Source organism: Cryptomeria japonica, chromosome 2, assembly GCF_030272615.1.
Source record: "Cryptomeria japonica chromosome 2, Sugi_1.0, whole genome shotgun sequence".
NCBI classification, from domain to species: domain Eukaryota; kingdom Viridiplantae; phylum Streptophyta; class Pinopsida; order Cupressales; family Cupressaceae; genus Cryptomeria; species Cryptomeria japonica.
The window spans coordinates 430726741-430752433 of NC_081406.1; the positions used below are offsets into that span (position 1 = coordinate 430726741).

At 48.0% G+C, this 25693-nt stretch overlaps 1 non-coding gene across 1 annotated transcript; it reads right to left on the minus strand.

Annotated features, from left to right (window-relative positions):
* Nucleotides 1–4648: 4648 nt before the first annotated feature.
* On the minus strand, nt 4649–4767 carry LOC131873757 (5S ribosomal RNA). The gene has a single exon (XR_009371656.1). It is a non-coding gene; the product is annotated as a 5S ribosomal RNA (ribosomal RNA).
* Between the last annotated feature and the right edge of the window lie 20926 nt (nt 4768–25693).

The following is a 25693-nucleotide window of genomic DNA, read 5'->3' on the forward strand; positions in this document are numbered from 1 at the left end:
GCACGCCTTGGTGGGCACCATGCAGTGCACGAAGTTGGAGCCCGGTTTGCCCCGGGCGCGCACCTCCACCAGGGTGGGCACCTTGGTGCGCACAACTTGCCTGGGCTGCGCACCAGGAAGGGCTCAAGATGGCACCCGCTTTCCGTTTTTTTCACTATCTTTCAGAACGGAAATTTTAAAATCTCATTTTTTTTTGCCTTTTCTAGAAATTAGTGAAGGTAGCGCATCAAAGGTGCGCAACGCTAGTGCGAACCTGGGAGCGCTCCGATGTGTGCTCCAAGGTGCGGCGTGCACGAAGTCGGAGCCCGGTTTGCCCCGGGTGCGCACCTCGCGTGCACCTTCGCCGGAGTGGGCACCTTGGTGTGCAGACCTTGGCTGGGTTGCGCGCCCTGGTGGGCACCATGGTGCGCACCAAGGAGCGCTCCGAATTCTGCTCCAAGGTGCGGCCTGCACGAAGTCGGAGCCCGGTTTGCCCCGGGTGTGCACCTCGGGTGTGCACCTCGCGTGCACCTTCGCCGCGGTGGGCACCTTGGCTGGGTTGCACGCCTTGGTGGGCACCATGCCGTGCATGAAGTCGGAGCCCGGTTTTCTCCAGGTGCGCACCTCCACCAGGGTGGGCACCTTGGTGCGTACACCTTGCCTGGGCCGCGCACCAGGGCGGGCTCAAGATGGCACCCACGTTTCGTTTTTTTCACTATCTTTCAAAACGGAAATTTTAAAATCTAGTTTTTTTTTGCCTTTTCTAGAAATTAGTGAAGGCAGCGCATCAAAGGTGCGCACCTCCCTGCCCACCTTGGTGTGCTCCGAGGTGCCCACCATGGTGCGCAACGCTGGTGCGAACCCGGGAGCGGCCCGATCTGTGCTCCAAGGTGTGGCGTGCACGAAGTCGGAGCCCGGTTTGCCCCGGGTGCGCACCTTGGTGTGCACACCTTGGTTGGGTTGCGCGCCCTGGTGGGCACCATGGTGCGCACCAAGGAGCGCTTCGAAGTGTGCTCCAAGGTGCGGCGTGCACGAAGTCGGAGCCCGGTTTGCCCCGGGTGCGCTCCGAAGCGGGGTTATTGGAGCGCCCCCTCTTTTTTTGTCAGAGCGTTTGGTGGGGTTTCTCACATTGGCTCTTCCCAGGCCCGGTTGTTGGGTGCGCACCCACCCTGACGCACACGAAGTCGGAAGTAGGGTTAATTGCCCGGGTGCGCACCTTCGCCAGGGTGGGCACCTTGGTGCGCATGCCTTGCCTGGGCTGCGCACCAGGGCGGGCTCAAGATGGCACCCACGTTCCATTTTTTTCACTATCTTTCAAAACAAAAATTTTAAAATCTCATTTTTTTTTGCCTTTTCTGGAAATTAGTGAAGGCAGCGCATCAAAGGTGCGCACCTCGCTGCCCACCACGGTGCGCAACGCCGGTGGGCACCCGGGAGTGCTTCGAAGTGTGCTCCAAGGTGCTGCGTGCACGTTGTCGGAGCCCGGTTTGCCCCGGGTGTGCACCTCGCGTGCACCTTCGTCAGGGTGGGCACCTTGGCTGGGTTTGCCCCGGCTGCGCTTCGAAGCGGGGTTATTGGAGCGCCCCCTCTTTTTTTGTCAGAGTGTTCGGTGGGGTTTCTCGCATTGGCTCTTCCCAGGCCCGGTTGCCACCCTGGCGCGCACGAAGTCGGAAGTAGGGTTAATTGCCCGGGTGCGTACCTTTGCCAGGGTGGGCACCTTACCTGGGCTGCGCACCAGGGCGGGCTCAAGATGGCACCCGCATTCCATTTTTTTCACTATCTTTCAAAACGAAAATTTTAAAATCTCCTTTTTTTTTGCCTTTTCTGGAAATTAGTGAAGGCAGCGCATCAAAGGTGCGCACCTCGCTGCCCACCTTGGTGTGCTCTGAGGTGCCCACCACGGTGCGCACCCGGGAGTGCTACGAAGTGTGCTCCAAGGTGCGGCGTGCACGTTGTCGGAGCCCGGTTTGCCCCGGGTGCGCACCTCGCCTGCACCTTGGCCGGGGTGGGCACCTTGGCTGGGTTTGCCCAGGGTGCGCTCCGAAGCGGGGTTACTGGAGCGCCCCCTCTTTTTTTGTCAGAGCGTTTGGTGGGGTTTCTCGCATTGGCTCTTCCCAGGCCCGGTTGTTGGGTGCGCTCCCACCCTGGCGCGCGCGAAGTTGGAAGTTGGGTTAATTGCCCAGGCGTGCAACTTCGCCAGGGTGGGCACCTTGGTGCGCACACCTTGGCTGGACTGCGCACCAGGGCGGGCTCAAGATGGCACCAGCATTCCCTTTTTTTCAATATCTTTCAAAACGAAAATTTTAAAATCTCATTTTTTTTTGCCTTTTATGGAAATTAGTGAAAGCATCGCATCAAAGGTGCGCACCTCGCTGCCCACCTTGGTGTGCTCCGAGGTGCCCACCACGGTGCGCAACGCTAGTGCGAACCTGGGAGCGCCCCGATGTGTGCTCCAAGGTGCGGCGTGCACGAAGTCGGAGCCCGGTTTGCCCCGGGTGCACACCTCGCGTGCACCTTCGCCGGGGTGGGCACCTTGGTGTGCACACCTTGGTTGGGTTGCGCGCCCTTGTGGGCACCATGGTGCGCACCAAGGAGCACTCCGAAGTGTGCTCCAAGGTGCGGCGTGCACGAAGTCGGAGGCTGGTTTGCCCCGGGTGCGCACCTCGCGTGCACCTTCGCCGCGGTGGGAACCATGGCGTGCACGAAGTCGAAGCCCGGTTTGCCCCGGGTGCGCACCTCGCGTGCACCTTCACCGGGGTGGGCACCTCGGCTGGGTTGTGCGCCCTGGTGGGCACCATGGTGTGCACCAAGGAGCGCTCCGAAGTGTGCTCCAAGGTGCGGCGTGCACGAAGTCGAAGCCCAGTTTGCTCCGGGTGCGCACCTCGCGTGCACCTTCGCCGGGGTGGGCACCTCGGGGGGGTTGCGCGCCCTGGTGGGCACCATGGTGCGCACCAAGGAGCGCTCCGAAGTGTGCTCCAAGGTGTGACGTGCACGAAGTCGGAGCTCGGTTTGCCCTGGGTGCGCACCTCCTATGCACCTTCACCGCGGTGGGCACCATGGTGCGCACCATGGCGTGCACGAAGTCGGAGCCCGGTTTGCCCCGGGTGCGCACCTCGCGTGCACCTTCGCCTTGGTGGGCACCTCGGCTGGTTTGCGCGCCCTGGTGGGCACCATGGTGCGCACCAAGGAGCGCTCCGAAGTGTGCTCCAAGGTGCGGCATGCACGAAGTCGGAGCCCGGTTTGCCCTGGGTGCGCACCTCGCGTGCACCTTCGCCGCGGTGGGCACCTTGGCTGGGTTGGGCACCATTGAGCGCTCCGAAGTGTGCTCCAAGGTGCGCACCATGGCCCTCCAAGGTGCACAACATGGCGTGCACAAAGTCAGAGCCCGGTTTGCCCCGGGTGCGCACCTCACGTGCACCTTCGCCAGGGTGGGCACCTTGGTGCGCACACCTTCTCTATGTTTTTTTGCCTTTTCTAGAAATTGGTGAAGGCAACGCATCAAAGGTGCGCACCTCGGTGTGCTCCGAGGTGCGAACCCGAGAGCGCTCTGAGGTGCGCACGAAGTCGAAAGTCGGGTTAATTGCATTGTTTTCCCCGGGTGCGCTCCGAGGTGCGCAACATCAGTGCGCACAAAGGAGGGCTCCGAAGTGTGCTCTGGTGCGCACGATGGCGTGCACCTCTGGTGCGCACGATTCGGAGCTCGATTTGCCCGGGGTGCGCACACCTTGGCTGGGTTGTGCACCTTTTGTGCGCTCCAAGGTGCGTACGAAGTCGGAGCTCCGTTTGCCCCGGGTGCGCACCTTCGCCAGGGTGCGCACCTTGATGCGCACACCTTGGCTGGGCTACGCACCTTGGTGGGCGCCATGGTGCACACCTTTCGTGTGCTCCAAGGTGTGCACGAAGTCGGAGCTCGGTTTGCCCCGGGTGCGCACCTTGGTGGGCGCCATGGTGCACTCCAAGGTGCCCAAGATTGGTGCACACCAAGGAGCGCTCTGAAGTGCGCTCCAAGGTGCGCAGGTGCGCGCGAAGTCGAAAGTTGGGTTAATTGTCCGGTTTTCCTCGGGTGCGCACCTTGCATGCACCTTCGCACCCGGGCGCGCACACCTTGGCACCCGCGTTTCCTTCATTTTAAATTTTTTTTTTAACAATCTCTCAAGTGGGAAATTCTATAATCTCAACTTTTTTTGCCTTTTCAGGAAACTTTTGAATGGAGCGCATCATTGGTGCGCTCCGAAGTGTGCTCTAAGGTGCGCACCTCTGGTGCGCTCCAAAGCTCTCTCCAGCTGCATGCACCTGCCCCGGGCGCGCACCCGGCCCCGCCCAGCTTCGCTCACCTGTCCTAGGCGTCTGGTGCGGAACCTTAGAGTAAGAAACATCACCGTGCACCTTGGCCAACGTGCGCGACTCGACCGAGCGCGCACTGGCCGAGGTGCACACCGATTTCACCTGGGTGCGCGCGCAGCACCTCGGGTGCACCGGGGTGCGCGCACAACGCTCGGGTTGCACCATGGCCTGTGTGCTCAGGGCACCTCGGGTGTGCGCTCCGTGTCACCCCCGCGTGTGCGGTAGTGCGAGCAGTGCACCCCGGCCCGGCCCGGCCCCGACGAGAACGCAAATGGGCAAAAGGTTAATTCAAATAGCATTGCGACGCCCGGTGAAAAACTAAAAAAGGGTGCAACACTGGGACTTCCCGGGAGGTCACCCATCCTAGTACTACTCCGGCCCAAGTGCGCTTAACTGCGGAGTTCTGATGGGATCCGGTGCACTAACGCTGGTATGATCACACCCATTATGAGCTTGTCGCAGTGTGTACTTAGCAAACCGCGACCCACGTGCGAATCCACCCCGACCACCCACCCTCGTCGAGGTGCACACCCTCCCTCGCCAAGTGCGCCCCGTTCACCAAGTGTGAGCCCTGCCCGGGTGCGCGCACATTGCTAGGGCATCGAGTGTGCACCCGGCCCGGCCTACGTGCGTGCACCTGGACGGGGCGTCATGTGCGTGCAGTGTCCCGTCTGCAACGCGGTGCCCATACACCACCTCGGGCGCAACGACTTGCGCTCACATGTGGGTCGAGTGCACCTTGGTGCATGTTCGGGGCACCTCGGGTGCATGCTCGATTTTGCCCCGGTGCACCAAGGCGCTCGGTTTGCCCTGAGTGCGCACTTGGTGCAAGGTGGGCACCCAAAATAGGGATCAAGCACCAAAACACAAGTTTCGGGATGCAAAATGGGACCCAAGGACCACAAATGCGTTCCAAGATCCATGATGGGTCCACGAGAACAAAAATGTGTTCCGAGACTTAATAAACAAATATTGGGTTTTAGGAGAAGAAACATGCTCTGATGCCCAAAACGAGAATCGACCCCGAAAAGGCCACAGGCCAAAAGTGGGATGCGAGACAAAAAAAATGGGACCCGAGGACCAAAATTGGGTTCCCAGGTCGAAGACAGGGCAACCGGACAAGAAACGACCTCTAAGGCTCAAAATGAGTCCCGATGACTAAAACTTGACAAGAAGCACCCATCAGGCACCCAACTCGACACCCATGGGATGCCGACCCACACGGGCTTCCACCTAGCACACCTTGGCACCCACCCACCCTGGCACCCAACCTCGCACCCAACTTAGCACCTTTGAACCCACATTGGCACTCACCCTGACCCTGGCACCTTGGAACCCACATTGGCACTCACCTTGACCCTGGCACCCACCTTTGCACTCACCTTGGGACCCACCCTGGCTCCCACCTCGACACCCACCCAGACACCCACCTTGGTTCCTTGGCACCCACCTTGGATCCTTGGCACCCACCCCGACACCCACCTTGGTACGCAACTTGGCTACTTGCCACCCACCTTGGCTCCTTGACGCCCACCCTGACAACCACCCCGTGACCTACCTTGGCTAGGGTTGGTGCACACCCACCCTGGTGCCCACCTTGGCACCCACCCTATGACCCACCTTGGCACACACCTTATTTCCCACCCCGTGACCCACCCTAGGACCCACCCCGTGACCCACCTTGGCCAGGGTGGGTGCACACCCACCCTGGTGCCCACCTTGGCACCCACCCATCCTAGCACCCAGCCTGTGACCGGCCTTGGAACCCAACCTCGCACCCGTCTTGGCCAGTGTGGGTGCGCACCCATCCTGGCACCCACATTGTGACACACCCTGTGACCCACGCACCCTAGCACCCACGTTGGCACACACCTTGGAACCCAACCTAGAAACTTGGCACCCACCTCGTGACCCACCTTGGCGGCGGATCACCTTGGAGAACGTGTACGCACATTCAGACGACCGGAGGATGCAGGAGTAGCGGTATGTATCTCGAAAACCCATGTTTGGAATTTCATGAATTTTGATGGCTTACGGGACATTGCGGGGCCCACAGGGGATACCAAAATGGTCTCTTGCGCTTGTGTAGGATAAACCTGCGCTTGTGTAAGGAGTTCTGCGCTTGTGTATGAATACACAAGCGCAATTCATCTAACACAGGCGCAAGTTTTTCCAACACAGGCGCAAGTTGTCATAAAATCCTTAGTTTTGACTTGAAATTGCATGCAAATGACCTGACAGGGGGTGGGAAGGATAGGATAGGGTAATGTAGATGAAAAACACCCCGATTTTGGACATGAAAATGAGGAAATGCAACCCGTAAGAGCAAACCCTAAAACTGACAAAATGATGCCCCGATTGTGATGCAGAGTCGACAATATCCATTGATCGCACGGGAGAATCAACCGGACTGTTTCATGCGACGACATAGACTCAGGAGCACAGAGAGAGACACATTAGCTGGATTGGGATTGGCAAGGAGAGACTGTACTGGAGGACACTATATGAGGGTGCAGTTCCACCGGAGTGGAGAGCACCTTCATATCGGGCACGATCGAGGACAGAGAGCAGGTCACGCTCTCGGAGGACATTGAGCAGCATAGGAGTGAGTGGACCGATGAGACCACCGCAGCCAGGACCAGGACCAGGTACATCATCTGCGAGACATGGCAGGGATGAGGAGGACAGAGGGAGCACCCAGTGACAGAGGCACGTGCTTCGTATGACAGACAGTGGACATTATGTAGCTTGATATTATGTAGTCAGCCTGCGGGCCATACTTAGGACAGACAGTCCGATTTTGTACTCCGATATTATTATGATATGAAATATGAAATGCATCGATATGATTGGAGGCTATATGTTATGACTTGTAGCTATTTTTCTATGTATGGATGACTTATGCACTTTGTATGAACATGTATGGATGTATTTTTATGTATTTTTTATGGATTTATGAAATGAAATGGATGAAATGCTTGATGTAATATACGTGATGGAATTGTACTAACCAAATGGATGCAGGATGCAGCATATGTGCTTGGATATCGGAGCACTAGACCGAACTGACTATCCGACCGAACGGAAGAAATGTTAGTAAGAAGAAATGAGATAGAAGACAGTTAGAGATGATGAAAATTTGCTTTCAGTAATGCACTTTGTAGGTGAGAACCTTTATTTTTATTTAGCAAAATGGATGCGTAGCATCATGGCATTGAAGGCCAGAGCTGAAATGCAATCCCTTTTTGCATAAGACAGACACAGCATAGACAAACGACAATCACAATCAAAGAAAGAGACCATGAGCCATCCCGGTCACTCTAAATCACTCAGTGACATCATCGAGCGACATAGGAACATGATCGAAGCCAAAGATAAATCAATAAAAAGATAAGACACACAAATTCAAGCAAATCAAACAAACATCTTGATCTTCATTGTCAAAAGTTGAACGGACTGATAGGACGATCATGTTGTCTGGTTTCAGGAAAAAATGCGGTACCCCGTCTAAGACAGGACATAGTCTGGTTTCGAGTATACCACACCCTGTATAAGACCCATGATAATGTGACAAGGACAAATGATTTGGATACTAATATTCGATTGATAAGACAATTTTGATCAGTTTGAATGTTTGAGTTGACTGAAAAGGTTCATCTATTAACGCATGATTTCATTAAAGCACAGTGTTTGGTTGCAAATTGTTGGATGTATACGTAGTGAGCTGTCGATGCACAAAGGGAATACTTTATTGCAAAATGTTTGTTTGTGGGAGTTTTATACTTTTTTGTGTTCTTTTTTCAGGACTTTATTCAATTTTTTTTGGAATTTTTTTCAGGACATTATTTGATTTTTTTGAAATTTTTTCAGGACATTTTTCAATGTTTATGACTTCTTTCAGGACATTTTTCGATTTTTTTTTACTTTTTTTAAGGACATTATTTGATTTTTTTTGAAATTTTTTCAGGACATTATTCAATTTTTTTACTTTTTTTCAGGTCATTTTTTGATTTTTATGGATTTTTTCATGACATTTTAAGATTTTGTTGGAATTTTTTCAGGACTTTTAAAGATTTTTTTGGAATTTTTTCAAATTTTTGCCCCCAATGTCTAGCAAGGCAAGGAATATGACAGGTGAATAAATAGGCTTGCTGAAATGATGGTGGATAGAGGGAAGACAAAGGCCTTTTATTATGGAGACAATATGGATGCAATTTTCAAGGGCTATTGCATGATGGGACAAGAGACTGGATATGACAATGTAAATCAGTGACAGGGCATGAGGGACATATCAAGAGGTTTTTGAAACCATGTTTAAATTTTTGCGTCCTTATGTCAGATCAAGATCAAGGAATGAAATAGAGTGTATGGATAGCGATAAGATATGGATAGGATAAGCAAGACCAAGAATGGATAAGGGACATGGACTGAAGGTCAGGATAGGCTAAGGGATAGTGGCAGAAAGTTGCAATAAGACAGGGAATATGGATGAAAGGTTGTAATAAGCAAATGGATAAATGACCAAAAGCTATGATAGACTAAAAGCTGCAAACAAGATGCTCATGAAGACTGTCAGCCTTGTCAAGATCAAAGGTGGAAAGGGGAATTGGACATGAGGGATGATAGGACAAGGAAGGGTAATAGGACATGGTATGATAGGATAATGAAGGGCAATAGGATATGAAGGAGGAAACCTGCCCCCAAGTGTGGTGTGCAAGAAGTTCACAAATTACGCATGACGCCTGTTTGCCAGGTTTTCATCATGGTACTTGCCCAAGGCGCCTGTTTGCCAGGTTTTCACCAGTGGACGAATTATTTTTCTTTACTTTTTTCTTTTGTCTTTTGTTTTCACTTTTTTACTTTTTGTATTTTGAATTTTTTTTTCTTTTTTTGTATTTTGACTTTTTCAGAAGAAGACGGACACATGATAGGGGATGGAAGAAGGACTCAAGCGTCTTTTTATTTGGATAGTAGCCTTGAAAAAAATGGACCATGACCTTTAAAAGTATGCTCAAAGACGTTGGTAGGATAAGGACATGGACAATGAGATGAAACTAAGGCAATGATTTATGCAAAGGATTGGACGAGAGGGATGGAAGGATGAAAAATATGCATTGGATAATGAATAGGGTATTGGAAGAATTGGCCTTGAGTGGATGGAAATGTTGGCAAGATTGACATTGGCACACACCTTGAGGGGTGATGGACTGATGGAGGAAAGACGTATTTTGGATATTGAGATTTTGATGGAGGAACGACTATGGATTTTGGGACATAAGGGCCCAAAATGGATGAAGAAGGTGATGAAGGAATAGACTTGGAAGGTTTGGATGGAGAAATAGCAATTTTGGATGCCAAGTTGGATATTTCCTTAGGCTTTTGTGCTTCAAGAAGCCTCTTGGGGATCCACATGGTTTTTGATTTTTCATGCTTTTGTGGTTCCTTGGAGTGCATTGCTTGCACAAGGGATTTAGGAACCCATATATATTTTGACTTTGCTTGATTTTGCTCAATGGGCCTTTGTGGCCTTTTGGATATTGCTTTTTCTTTATAGATCATATTGTTCTTTGCTTTGACATGTCGATTAGATTGGACATGTTGATCTTTGAATACATGTGGATTTCTAGAATTATGATGCTTATACTTGGCATCCAAATTGCTTGGAGGAGGGAATGAATGTTGGTGTGGACGGGAATGATATGGAGGCATGTGGGATGGATGGAAGGTTCTCCAAGATGTGTGCCTTTGCTGATGTTGCATAGGAGATGGAGGGATATAGGGACCTAGAATGGATGGAAGCGATGATGGGGAAGGTGGACATTTGGATTTTGACTTTGAAGGGATACCAACGCCTTGAGTGTGAGCTCTATAGCCATGACCATTAGTATACTCTTTGATATGGAGAGATTCTTGCTTGTGAAGGTCTACTCCTTTGCCTTTATGAATATCTTGACTTGTAGGACACTCTTTTCTTTGGGAAGAAGACGCAAGTTCATTATGAGGTGGATACGATATGAGAGAAACAATGAGATCTTGAAGTGGATCGGATTGCACCAAAGTGGAAGAACCCATTATGCATGTCGAGGGTTCATGAACATCTTGCACTGACACGTTAGAATCATGAGGGGTATCAGGATCATGAGGGGGACTAGGATTATGTAGTGGACATGGTTCAATGACAGGCTCTTCAAGAGATGGAATGGGAGGAATAACAGGATCACCAAAAGAAATGCACTCTTGGAGTGGATATGCTGGATTAGGATGTGGAGATGGAGGAACAAGTGGATCTTGTGGAGGATCTGAAGGAATGATAGGGTCTTGTGTTGGAAATGAACTTGGAAGGATACTTTGATCTTGACAAGGAGGAAGATCATTGGATTCCTCTTTAAAATTGCTTTTCTCTTGACTTTTAATGGGATCATCAGAAAGGATAGAAAGGATATCTTGATCTTTCTTAGGAAGTGGAATGTCAATGGGATTTGAAAGGACATTTTTTTTATGAAATGGAAGGGGATCATTTGGGATTGGATGGACTAGGATATCTTGATCTTTCTCAAGGAATGAAGTGTCAATAGGACTTTGGATAGGATGGACAAGAATAGGGGAATCGTCATGAGTGTCGGGGAACATGGATTCCTGGTCAACAATTGGATGGGATGATAAGGTTTCAGGATCTTGATCTTGATTTGCTTTAGGACTCATTTCTTCGTGCTCTAAATTATCCTCTTGACATGAGGTTGGACTTTGGATATGCATGGAGGATTCTGACAAGGAATCAATGCTTTGGCATGAAGGGGATGCACTTTGAACATTTGCGATGGGTTCTGGCAAGGAATCAATGCTTTGGCATGAAGGGGATGCACTTTGAACATTTGCGATGGGTTCTGGCAAGGAATCAATGCTTGAACATGAGGAAGAGGGACTTTGAATGGGGTCCTCTAAAACAGGTAATGGCAATAAAGTGCATGGTGGCATTGGGTCTTGTATTTCTGAAACATGACAAGGATGTGCATCATGAATTGGATTATCTTGGCAATCAATTATGGATAGCTCTTGGATAATTGCCTCCTTGGGTGTATTGTTTGATGAGGACAATATGGAAGGTTCTTGTGAAACTTCTAAAGGTGTAGGGATAGATGCCACTGGAGAGTCAATTTGTTTGCGAGGAGATGAGGCATTGCTAGACATAAGTGTATTATCTTTATCTTCCTCAAAAGACTCACTTAGTCGTTTCCTTAAGAGCATTGCAATAAGGCCACCCTTCTTTTTAGGTTTTGACATGATTGGACTTGGAATTTGAACTTGTTTTTGATTTGATGTCATGTTTTGATTTCGAACTAAATGTTGATCAAATTGGTTTGACATGTTTGAAACTTGGCTTGGTATGTTTTGCAACCTTTGTTTTTGAATGTTTTGTGGCAGTTGTTGACATTGATATGTTGATTGAACTTGAACTTGTTTTTGATTTGATGTCATTTTCTGATATTGAACTAGATGTTGATCATTTTGGTTTGACATGTTCAAAATTCGGCTTGGTGCATGTTGTAAGTCTTGTTTTTGAATTGGTGATTGTGGTTGTTGACATTGATATTCCACCATTGGTTGAACCATTTGTTGACATTGTATAGTTGGTTGGACATATTGTTGAAATTGAACCATTGGTTGTGTTGGTTGCATATGTTGAACAATTGGTTGTGTCATTGGTTGTGATGGTTGAAAATATGATTGATAGTAAACACCTTCTTGTTCTTGTTGTGGAGGCACATAATGTTGAAATTGATGTTGTCTCCTTTCTTGTAATTTTTTCATCATCTCTATTTGTGAGAGAAGGGCTGGTATGTCTGATCGTTCAAGAAGAGATCTTACATTAATTGGCTCAAAATTTTGACCTGGAAATTTTCGAAACATTTTGGACATTTGAGATCTTATCTTCTCACTATTTATCACTTTTTGCTCCAATATCTCCTTTTCTTGAGCTAGTTTCTCCTCTAGTTTTTGTATTTGGACATTTAAATCATCATGATAAGTTTGACCAATGTTGCTTTGTTGTTGGGTTGAATAGAATTGTGATTGCATTGTCGGTTGATATGTCAAACTTTGTTGCATCATTGGTGCTTGGAACCTTGTTTCAATAGACATGTCACTATGCAAATGCAATATTTTTGGAATTTTTCAAGTATAATGTATGATATGCAACTAAATGCGAACTAAATAAATGAAAATGCAATCTATGTTAAGAATGCAATCTATGTTTTTGGTTGTTTTTGAAGATTTTGACAAACTTTTGAAATGCAAATCTAAGAGAGGAACCTTGGGAAATTGGAATGATGTCTAGACCTCAAAGGACAAAAGGACTTAATAGACAAAGGAAAAGATGACAATGTCTCCCCTATATGCTTGGATACTAAGCTAGGTTTGACGAAATGATATTGATGACAAAAAGGACAAAAGACTTGATAAGGTCTAGACTTCTTAACAATGACTTAGGGTTTACCAAAGATTTGGATTGCTCAAGTATGACAAGACCTAGGTTTGATACTATATGCAAAAGGATAATTAATATGTATATGATCTTAATATGATATGATAATGACTTAGGTTTAATGAAGAGACTTGGGGTATGGAAATATGAATGTATGACAATGGTATGACTTTAATGCAAGAGGACATATGCAAATGGATGACTTTTATTGATATGCAAAAGAGTATAACTTAGATGAAACCTAACCTTGATACTTGATAATGACTTTGAAAAATGCAACCTAGGATGAACCTAAATGTAAGTGACATAAGAGTTGAGACAAGTTTTTGAACATTGTTGGATAACCATGCTTTAGGAATATGATCTTTGAATCTTGTTGAATGTTTGTTGGATGAATGTCTTTGGTGTTTGATCTTATGTTATATCAATGTGCTTGTTCTTGAAATGGTATTCAACTTTTGACAATCAAAGAATACAAGATGTTATAACTTAGACTCAAGACAATCATGCTCATTTCCACATTCCTTATGGTAGGCAAAGACATTAGGTACTTGAGAGGTAGACTCATTATGAGATTCAAGGAGAATACATAGATGCTTGACCCCACGGGCTCCCCTCCACGGCACTCACTTCTCAGGGCAGCCAAGCATCAGTCCCCATGGAATCTCCCCATGGCGAACTTAGTATCTCTTCCAAGTATCCGATTTTGTCCTTCTCAAGCAACTAGAAAGGTTTTTGGCCTCTAAAAACAAGGTATGTAGTAAGGATTTCTGTTAAGCGTTACTCCTTGATGTCATGCAAGCATGATTGAGACATTAAGCCCATCAAGATACCAAACAAATGTAGTCGCGCAAGCGCGATTTAGACCAAGAGGCCCTACTTAGATGTTGATATGAGAAAGAGTCCAAGGGTCATCACTTCCCAAGTAACTGCAATTCCCACGTAACACTTCCTTCAAAGCTTTCGCTCATCAGGTATTTGTTTATAGTGAGTTAGAATGCCAAGGAATTCTAGCCGTACTCACTTTGGGTCGTTCCCTTCTCACGATTATCACTTGCTTGCTAAAGCAAAGTGGTCGGGAAGGCAGGCCCTCTAATGGAGACAAACAATCAACAAGACAAGCATGGTATTGAAGATCTGGATTTCTGATCACCCTATGAAGGATGAGAGCATACTCTCCTACTCCAATGTCATACTTAGAAAACAAAGCAAACAAGGGTTCATTTCCAACCTATTTAAAAAAATCACTAAGTGCCTAATTAGAAAACTCAAACACACAATTTGGTTGTTTCTCCAAGGCAACCTGCAAAACACATGTCAGAAGTTTGATTTGTAGTCTTTGACCATCGAATCTGCATAACACACGTTAGTAATTTGATTTTTAGTCTTTGTCATGCGTAAGCCAAGATTCTGCACAAATAATCAGTACCAAAATCCAAAACACAGATGATCTGATTTATAAAAACTATCAAAATTTCAGTCCACTTTGAGAAGGCATAACTTTCTCATCCTAGCTCCAAATTACAAACTGTTTAATGCGTTAGAAAGGTATTCAAATAATCTAGAACCAAATTTCGGAAACATCAATGATATCTCATCATGTTTACAGGCACCATATTTGTCCAAAAATGCACCGAAGACCCTCAAAATTGCAATTTACTAAAACATACAAAAATTTTCAAGTAAAAACTGCATTTTTTACCTCTGTTCTGGACTTTACACAGGCGCAGAAGACATGACACAGGCGCAAGTTGTCAAACACAAGCGCAGAATGTCTTGACACAGGCGCAAAACTCTTCAACACAGGCGCAAGATGCTTAACACAGGCGCAGAAGTGTCCAGAATACCCTGCACGGCCCTGTTTTTGAGTTTTTGACCTGCAAATCAGCTTAGAAGGACTCCAAAACACAGTAAGATGATGAGAAGGTTAGTATTTCACGTCGGGTTCACCAATTAATGTAGCGTAGAAATTAGGAATCATTACAAGATAAGTAGATCAAATCAAAACGTTAAACATGATAGCTCAATCAAAGAAATACTCATTGCAATGAACCTAATTCTAAAGCACATTCAATAAAGGTATGGAAACAAAGCATTCAAAAGTAAAATTATGCAAACCATATGCTTCTTCCATGCGGCTCCATTGTTGTTCTTTCCTCTTCAATAGTTTTGTGGATCTCACCTACGAGTGCTCACACAATTGAAAGCAAAAAGGCTCAAGAGTACTAGAAACGAAGGTTCGGTAAAAATTCAAGATTCATGAAGGATTTGATTGAAGAAAACATCCAATTTATAGAGAAATTGGATAAATGAGCCAATTAGTATGAAAGAGATTTGAATAGAAATTCAAATCAATAATAGCATATCTATGACAAATTGCTATGCAAGGCTTATGACAATTCATGACAAATTTCTATGTCAAGAATTTATGACATTTTATGACATTTTCATGACAAATTCTATGACACATTTCTATGTCAAGAATTTTATGACAAATTCATGACAAATTCTATGACACATTTCTATGACAATTTATGACATTTTATGACAAATTTCTATGTCATTGCCATAAATTTAGGAAAGAAATAGGAGAAAATTGAATTTAAGAATTAAGAAATTAGGAAATTAGAAAATAATGAAAATAGGAAATTAGAAATTGAAAGAAATTAGAAATTAGGATTTAGTGAATTAATTAATAATTTTTCATTTATTAATCAATTCACAAAGAGGAATAATTAGACAATTAAATGAAGATTTAATTGTAATAAGGAAACTTAGGATAAATAAGTAATTTATTTAATCCTAAAGGAAGAAATGACAAATTAGGTTAAATGATTGAATCATAAAACCCTAGAAGACGAATTAGAAGTGTGAGGATGAAAATTAGGTCTATAATTGACTTGATCATGATTTGATTTGATAAATGACCAATGCAAAAAAATGATTTGATTGATAGATGCGCCAATTGATGAGGAACAATGACAAATTGATCCAAATTGACATAATTGAGATAGATAACGATCGATGACAAATCGGTTGAAAAATGACAAAATTGACAAAAGGACAAGAATCGATGACAAAATAGATTGCAAGACGACAAGATTGAAAATGACCACGATCGATGACAAATCGATCGCATAATGACAAGATTGAAGGATTGATGATAAATCGACAAGATTGATAAACCGATCGCCAAATGATAAGTTTGAAAACAGGACAAGACCCTAATTAGGATTGACGATGTCCAAAATGATGACAAATGAATACGCACATTGATGCGACAGGGTAAAATCGATCAAAATCATGACTGAATATTGTTGTCGACAAGACCAAATTCAAGGATGAGATGATTGAAGAATATAGAAGAATGACTCGATGTTCGCAAATGATAAAGACCAAGTGCGTGACATAGGAGAAATGTTAATGCGATGCAAAAACCTAAAATGAGGCAATGCACAAATGTTAAAGTATGACCTTACAAGCGTTGACCATTTTTGGGTGTCTACAGTAGTCACCCACCTGGCACCCACCTTGGAACCCAACTTGGCACCCACCTTGGCACCCACCTTGACACTTGTGGACCCACCTTGCCACTCACCCTAGCATCGACCCATCCTAGCACCCACCCTGGCACCTTTGCACCCTAGCACTCACCCATCCTAGCACCTAACCTGTGACCCACCTCGACACTCACCCTCGCACCCACCTTGGAACCCAACCTAGCACCCACCCACCCTGACACCCACCCTAGCACCTACCCACCCTTGCACCCACCCTGTGACCCATCTTGGCACCCACCCATCCTACCACTCAACCTATCACCCACCTTCTCACCCACCTTGGCATCCACCTTAGCACCCACCCACACTGGCACCTTGGCACCCACCTCGGGCAAGGTGGGTGCACACCCACCCTGGCACCCAATTTAGAACCCACCGAGCATGTTACCCACCTTGGCACCCACATTGCAGCCCACCCTAGTACCCACCCTATGACCCACATTGGCATCCACACCCTAGCACCCAGGCACCTCGACACCCGCCTTGACACCCACCCTAGCACTGAACCTATGACCCACCTTGGAACTCACCCTAGAACCCACCCACCCTGTGAACCACCTTGGCATCCACCTTAGCACCCACCCACCTTGGCACCCACTCTAGCACTCACCCATCGTAACACCCAACTTGTTACCCACCTTGAAACCCACCCTAGCACCCACCCACGCAGGAGCCCACCTTGGCACCCAACCTAACACCCACGCATCCTGGCACCCAACTTGTGACCCACCTTGGAACCCACCCTAGTACCCACCTTTGAACCCACTATATCACCAACCCACCTTGGCACCCACCCTATGACCCTCTTTGGAATCCACCCTAGCACGCACCCACCCTGGCACCCACCATGGAGCGCACCCTAGCACCCACCCACCTCGGCACGCACCTCAACACCCACCTTGGTGTGCGCACTGCGCCAACCTCTCAAAGACCCTATGTGGTGCGCTCCAAAGTGTACACCTTTGGTGCACTCCAAGGTGCGCACCTTTGGTGCACACCGAGGTGCACACCAAAGTGTGCACCGAGGTGAGCACCAAAGTGCACTCCAGGGTGCACACCAAGGCGCGCACCTTTGGTGCGGTCAATGCAAATGAATTCGGAAGTTGGGGTCGATGTCCTAATCGCTGCTGCAGACTACACGTATGAGAATCGGACAAATAGCTTTATATAGGGGAGGTGTTGCGTTTGATGGGTCGACTCCCCTGGTTGTGTGCACTGCACCAACTTCAAAGACCCTGTCTTGTTTAAGAAGTTGAAAGTTGGGGTGGATGTCCTAATCATTGCTGCAGACTATGCATGTATGAGAATCAAACAAATAGCTTATATAGGGGAGGTGTTGCGTTCGGTGGGTTGACTCCCCTGGTTGTGCGCACTACGCCAACCTCAAAGACCCCGCATTGCAGAAGAAGTCGGAAGTCGGATTTTGGTGAGCACCAAGGCATGCACCTTTGGTGCGGTCAACGCAGACGAATTCAAAAGTTGGGGTGGATGTCCTAATCATTGTTGCAAGCTACACATTTATGAGAATCAGACAAATAGCTTATGTAAGGGGCTGCTGTCTCGGGGAGACCAGTATGCTTCTGGGGTTATAAGTCCCTTGTTATTCTCAGCAGGTGGAAGTTGTGGTGATGGACATATGGATATGGCCAAGCTACAGATGTGTGAGAACTGGACGAAAAACTTATATAGGGGGAAGCAGAGTACCCCGACTGTTCACGAGAGAACGTATCTACATTGTGCTTTACTTTCCACAGGCGAAGGTTCATGGTGGAGAAATCCAAGGAGGACCAAAACAACATTCCAGCGAGCAAAGGTGTTCAGAGCGATTGCAGAGCAGAGGTGAAGTAGGACCAGCAGCAGAGTAGCAGAGTGACTTGGAGTCCCCGTTTAGGGAGGGGGCCTGGGTCTTGTACTGGGTAAGCCGTCGCGGGCTCACGAGAGAGTCAGTGGTGCGCCAGGTTGAGTTCCAAAGGAGACAGGGTCTTTGTGGATCAGGAGTTTACGTGAGAAGCTACAGCCAGGGGCAAGGTGCAGTGGTGTTTGTACCGGTGTTTCAAGAGTGGACGTTGATCCAGGGGCGGGAACTTGTAATCGAGTGCTGAGGGAGTACTCGGGGTAGTGACCAACGATATAGTTGGAATTGTTTGTAGACCGGGCCAGGGGCCATTCTTCAGATCAATAAAGCTATCTTATTGCCCCAACATTGTGTTATTGTGTAAAGATTCCGCTGTGCAAGTTTGTACGTGTTGTGCAAGTGTGTGTGTGTAGGTTCTGGAGCTTGGGAGTGCTTACAGGCGTAGTCCGAGTTCTTGGAAGTGCTTGGATCTCACAGACAAGTACCTAAAAGATCATCGGTGCCGCACGGGAAAACCTAGCCCCGTGACAGTTGGTATCAGAGCACAAGGTTTTGATACCCCAAGCTAGCACACTAAAAGGGGGTTCAGTTTACAGCAGTCATGCTGAAGTCAAAAGCGGGAGAGTCTGACAGGGAGTCAGAGGGGGAGCAGGACTCGCCCCATATTCATGTCACTGAGAGGTCCAAGACAAAGGAGCAACTTCTTGAAGTGAGAAACTGTTTGGAGGCTTTGGAAGAGATGGAGCTGCCGGCGCGCGCGGAGGCTGCCGAGGTAAGACTGGATGTTGCTGAAGGTGAGATCAAGGATCTCTAGGTCCTGTATGGACATGAACAGCAAGAACGAGTTAGACTCGAAGACGAGTTGAAGAAGGCTCTTCGGGAGATCGAGTTTGTCAAGAGTTGTGTTTCTCAAGCAGGGATTACCAAGGGTGCAAGAGTGACACCACCTGAAAAGTATGAGGGTGATCGAGACGACAAGATCATGGAGAATTTCTTCTTTGACATGGGTCAGTACCTGAAATCCATGAGGGGATTGATGGACGAAGAAAAGGTGGAGACGGCCACAGGATTCCTCACTGGAGCAGCAAAGCTTTGGTGGAGGATCAGACTTCAAGATATGGAGGCTGGTAGGTCGATAGTCAAGGTAGACACATGGGATGAGTTGTGGGACGCACTCAAGGAGCAGTTCAAGCTAGAGAATGCAGGTTGGACCTCCTTCAAACAGCTTTCAGACCTGAAGCAAACAGGGAAGATCAGAGATTATATCAAAGCTTTCCGGGTCCTTATGTTGGAATTTCCAAATATGGATCAAGATTTCAAGTTGTACCACTTCTTGAAGGGTCTGGCATCGTGGGCTCAGAACGAGCTACAGAAGCTGAAGGTTCCAAATGTCGAGGAGGCCATTTCAGTCGCGGATCAACTGGTTGACTACAAGGATTTTCCAAAGGCACCGGGTGCATCGGGTGGATCCTATCCGCCGAAGAAAGACAAGAAGCAATTCCACCTAAGGACGATGGAAAGTCTAAGGGAAAGGGGGACTCTTCTAGCAGCAAACAGAGCGGGACAGGGAAGTCCTCATCTGGTAAAGGTTCCAACAAAGGTTCGAGAGACGCCGAGTCAAAGGCTGACAAGAGAGGGCGTGGGTGTTTCATCTGTGGAGGCTCAGATCATTGGGCAAGAGAATGTCCGCAGCGACAGAGGTTGAACTCTACACAGGTGACAGCAGAACAGGATGGTCAGATTGCAGCGATGGGTGTGATCCAGCGTTTGGGTGCAGTCAATGCCACCGAGCAGCCTAGGGCAACGGCTGCTGAACCTGAGAACCGTAATAAGTTGTGTTACGTGGAGGCCCAGTTGAGTGGGAAGTACACAGTAGCTATGGTGGATACAGGAGCTACTCACAACTTTATCTCAGCCGGGAGAGCTAGAGATCTGGGGTTGAAGGTGCAAGCGGATGCATGCTCTTTCAAGGTGGTGAATTCCCCGTTCAAAAAGATACATGGTATTGTCCGGGACATACCACTGAAAGTCGGCTCGTGGCAGCGTCGCATGGATCTGACAGTGATCAAAATGGATGATTTCGAGTTGATTTTGGGTCAAGAGTTTTTGAAGATCGGCAAGGTTGCGGTGATACCTCACCTAGATTCGTTGGTGTTTTTAGATCCGAAGCAGACATGCTTGGTGAAGATGACAGAGAGGCGACAGTCTGGGAAGGCTCCGATGATTTCAGCATTGGGAATGAAAAAGGCGGCCAAGAAGCATGGTAAGGAACCGATGTTTTTGGAAGCGCTACTTAGAGGTTGGGATGAACTTGAAGATGTGCAGGAGACACCCATTCCACTTGAAGTAGAGGAAGTCATTCTGGAGTTTGAGGACACTATGCCAGTCAAGCTACCCGCTCAACTCCCAGAGAGGAGAACTGTAGATCACAAGATTGAATTGGTACCAGGGGCGAAGCCACCAGCACAAGCTCCGTACAGGTTATCTGGTCCCGAGATGGTAGAACTGAAGAGGCAGTTGGAGGAGCTGCTTGAGGCGGGTTACATTAGGCCATCCCGTTCTCCGTATGGGGTGCCCGTGTTGTTCCAGAAGAAGAAAGATGGAACATTGAGGTTATGTATCGACTTTAGGGCCCTAAACAAGTTAACCATCAAAAATAAGTATCCCCTTCCTCTTATTGCTGATTGTTTCGACCGATTGTCTGGGGCAAAGGTCTTCAGTAAGCTTGATCTTAAGCAGGGCTACTATCAAGTGAGGATTGCAGCGGGAGACGAGGAGAAGGTTGCATGTGTGACCAGGTATGGGTCATACGAGTTCATGGTGATGCCATTTGGGCTATGCAATGCACCCGCGACATTTTGTACACTCATGAACGATGTGTTCCGACCTCTATTGGATAAGTCTGTGGTGGTGTATCTGGACGATATACTAGTCTACAGTAAGAACATGGAGGAGCACAAGCAACACTTGGCAGAAGTATTTCAGTTGCTCCGGGAGAACAAGCTTTTTGTCAAGAAGGAGAAATGTGCGTTTGCTCAGGAAGAGGTGCACTTCTTGGGGCATATCATTGGAAAAGGTTTCATTCGTCCAGATCCAGAGAAACTAAGAGCAATCCGGGATTGGGAACCCTTGCAGAATATTCATGAAGTGAGGTCGTTTCTTGGTTTGGCGAACTACTACAGGAGGTTTGTTGAAGGGTTTTCTAGATGTGCAGCGCCCTTAACAGAACTTCTAAAGAAGGACCGAAAGTGGAAGTGGTCAGACAAGTGTCAGACGGCCTTTGAGACACTCAAGGAGAGACTCACGTCGACGCCAGTGTTGGCATTGCCTGATTTCACGAGGCCATTCGAGGTTCAAAGCGATGCTTCGGACTTTGCAGTCGGAGGGGTGTTGATGCAGGATGGACATCCAGTGGCTTATGAGTCAAGAAAGTTGCAGGATAGGGAGAGGAATTACCCTGCCCATGAGAAGGAGATGACCGGGATCATTCATTGTCTTTGGACTTGGAGGCACTATCTCTTGGGAACGCGGTTTGGGGCGAAGACAGACAATGTTTCCTCAACATATTTTAAGACTCAGGCGAAGCTCACTCCAAAGCAAGCCAGGTGGCAAGAGTTCTTAGCAGAGTTTGATTTTGAGATTCTCTACAACCCAGGAAAGAAGAATGTTGTAGCGGATGCTCTAAGCAGGAAGGGACAGTTAGCTGCTATTGAAGGGGACCAGGAGGCACGACCCGGGGCTAGCCGAGTGGAACTATCTAGCGAGGTGTTGGAGTCTATCAAGGAGGGGTACCTGATGGATCTTTAGGCGGCGGAGCTGTATAAACAGGCTAAGGAGGGTAGGACTCGGAAGTTCAGCATCAAGGATGGGTTGTTGTTGTTCACACAGGATCGAGTTTACCTTCCGAAGTGGAAGAATGTGAGGAGGGAAGTTCTCAACGAATGTCATGATAGTCTATGGGCAGGCCATCCAGGATAGAAGAGAACCCTTGCATTGGTTGAGAGAGGCTTCTACTGGTAGAACATGAGGAAAGATGTGGATGAGTATGTCAGGAGCTGTCTCATATGTCAACAGGATAAGGCGGTAACTAAATCTCCGGGAGGTTTGTTGCAGCCCTTACCCGTGCCAGTAAGACCATGGGCAAGCGTGAGTATGGATTTCATCACAGGGTTGCCAGAAGTGGATGGGTATAGTAGTATCATGGTCGTGGTTGACAGGTTCTCGAAGTATGCTATTTTTGTACCGTGCAAGGCACCGTGCAGAGCCGAGGGTGTTGTCGACTACTTTTTCAGGAATGTTGTGAAGTATTGGGGTGTTCCGTTGAGTATCATTAGTGATAGGGATGCCCGCTTTACCAGCAACTTCTGGAAGGAGATGTTCAAGCTAATAGGGACAAAGCTGCTCATGTCGACGAGTCATCACCCAGAGACAAATGGACAGACCAAAAGGATTAATGGGGTCCTAGAGGACTATCTGAGGCACTTTGTTTGGTCAGACCAATCCAACTGGCCAAAGTTGTTGGACCCAGTGCAGTTTAGCTACAACATGCAGAAGAGTGCATCGAGTCAGTATTCACCTTTTGAATTGGCTATAGGTCAGCAGCCACTGACTCCTCATACTATTTTGAGTGGATATGTCGGGGACTGTCTGGATGCAAAAGATAGGTTGAAGGAGTGGCAAGACCAAGTGGATCATGCGCGGCATAACTTGGTCAAGGCCGCGGAAAGAATGAAGCATTATGCAGACTCAGGGAGGAGCAATGTGGAGTTCAATGTTGGTGACAAGGTCTTTCTCAGGATGGACCCAGTTCAGTTTAAGACACCCAAGGGGTTGAGTGCATCACTTGGTTGCAGGTTTGATGGACCATTCACAATCACAGGGCGGATTGGGAAAGTTGCATACAAGCTGAAGTTACCGACGCATCTTAGAGTCCACAATGTTTTCCATGTCAGCCAACTCCGTCTGTATCATCAGGATAAAGAGGACAACAACAGGAACATACCAACCCAAGGACCAGCATTTGTCAAGGACAGGCCGAGACTAGATGTGGAGGAAGTGATCGCTGTAAAGGAGAGAGGATTTGGAAACAGGAAGTGGAAGGAGTTCTTAGTTCATTGGCAGGGCCAGTCCCGAGAAGAGGCAACTTGGGAGAAGGCTGAGAACCTCTGGAAATATGAAGCCAAGGTTTTGGAGTTCTTGGAGAGGAACTCCAGCCTCCCCTTCTGAGTGTAAACAAAGTTGGGGGCCTCTGCAGCATAAGTCTGGGACTGTGTTGCCGGCGTCGAGGACGTCGCCTATTTTAAGTGGGGGAGGATGTAAGGGGCTGTTGTCTCGGGGAGACCAGTATGCTTCTGGGGTTATAAGTCCCTTGTTATTCTCAGCAGGTGGAAGTTGTGGTGACGGACATATGGATATGGCCAAGCTACAGATGTGTGAGAACTGGATGAAAAACTTATATAGGGGGAAGCAGAGTACCCCGACCGTTCACGAGAGAACGTATCTACATTGTGCTTTACTTTCCACAGGTGAAGGTTCATGGTAGAGAAATCCAAGGAGGACCAAAACAGCATTCCAGCGAGCAAAGGTGTTCAGAGCGATTGCAGAGCAGAGGTGAAGTAGGAGCAGCAGCAGAGTAGCAGAGTGACTTGGAGTCCCCGTTTAGGGAGGGGGCCTGGGTCTTGTACTCAGTAAGCTGTCGCGGGCTCACGAGAGAGTCAGTGGTGTGCCAGGTTGAGTTCCAAAGGAGACAGGGTCTTTGTGGATCAGGAGTTTACGTGAGAAGCTATAGCCAGGGGCGAGGTGCAGTGGTGTTTGTACCGGTGCTTCAAGAGTGGACGTTGATCCAGGGGCGGGAACTTGTAATCGAGTGCTGAGGGAGTACTCGGGGTAGTGACCAACGATATAGTTGGAATTGTTTGTAGACCGGGCCAGGGGCCATTCTTCAGATCAATAAAGCTATCTTATTGCCCCAACATTGTGTTATTGTGTAAAGATTCCGCTGTGCAAGTTTGTACGTGTTGTGCAAGTGTGTGTGTGCAGGTTCTGGAGCTTGGGAGTGCTTACAGGCGTAGTCCGAGTTCTTGAAAGTGCTTGGATCTCACAGACAAGTACCTAAAAGATCGTCGATGCCGCATGGGAAAACCTAGCCCCGTGACAGCTTATATAGGGGAGGTGTTGGGTTTGATGGGTCAACTCCCTTGGTTGTGCGCATTACGCCAACCTCAAAGACCTTGTTTTCGTTAAGAAGTCAAAAGTTGGGGTCAATGTCCTAATGGTTCCTGCAGGCTACACATGTATGAGAATCGAACAAATAGCTTATATAGGGGAGGTGTTGGGTTTGATGGGTCGACTCCCCTGGTTGTGCGCATTACGTCAACCTCAAAGACCTTGTTTTCGTTAAGAAGTCAAAAGTTGGGGTCGATGTCCTAATTGCTCCTGTAGACTACACATGTATGAGAATCAGACAAATAGCTTATATAGGGGAGGTGTTGGGTTTGATGGGTTGACTCCCCTAGTTGTTCGCATTACACCAACCTCAAAGACCTTGTTTTCGTTTAGAAGCCGAAAGTTGGGGTCGATGTCCTAATTGCTCCTGCAGGCTACGCATGTATGAGAATCAGACAAATAGCTTATATAGGGGAGGTGTTGGGTTTGATGGGTCGACTCCCCTAGTTATGCGCATTTCGCCAACCTCAAAGACCCTGCATTGCGGATGAAGTCGAAAGTCAGAGTTTGGTGTGCTACAAGGTGTGGTCGAAGGTGCTCACCTAGGTGTGCACCTTTGGAGCGCATGAAAAGTGCCCTCCAAAAGTGCGCACCTTTGGAGCACACAAAAGTGCCCTCCAAAAAGTGCCCTCCAAAAGTGTGCACCTTTGGAGCGCACAAAAGTGCCCTCCAAAAAGTGCCCTCCAAAAGTGCGCACCTTTGGAGCGCACAAAAGTACCCTCCAAAAGTGCGCACCAAGGCGCTGGTTCGGTCGTTGCAGGTGAGTTCGGAAGTTGGGGTTGATGTCCTGAGCGGAGGTGCAAACTACACAGGTGTCAGAATCGGACAAATAGCTTATATAGGGGAGGTGTATGCTTCGATGGGTCGACTCCCCAGGTTGAGCGCACCGCGCCAACCTCAAAGACCCTACGGTATGGATGAAGTCAGAAGTTGGGTCCGATGACCGATTCGATTAGTAGGTATGCTCATGAGGTCGGAATTTGGGTCCGATGACATGCCATGTGCAGGAAGGCGAATGTTGGCAATGCGCGTTGCAAGGTGCACACCAAGGTGCTAGTGCGGTCTTTTTAGTCGAGTTCGGAAGTTGGGGTCGATGTCCTGATCAGAGGTGCAAACTACACAGGTGTGGGAATCAGACAAATAGCTTATATAGGGGAGGTGTATGCTTCGTTGGGTCGACTCCCCGGGTTGAGCGCACCGCGCCAACCTCAAAGACCCTACGGTATGGATGAAGTCGGAAGTTGGGTC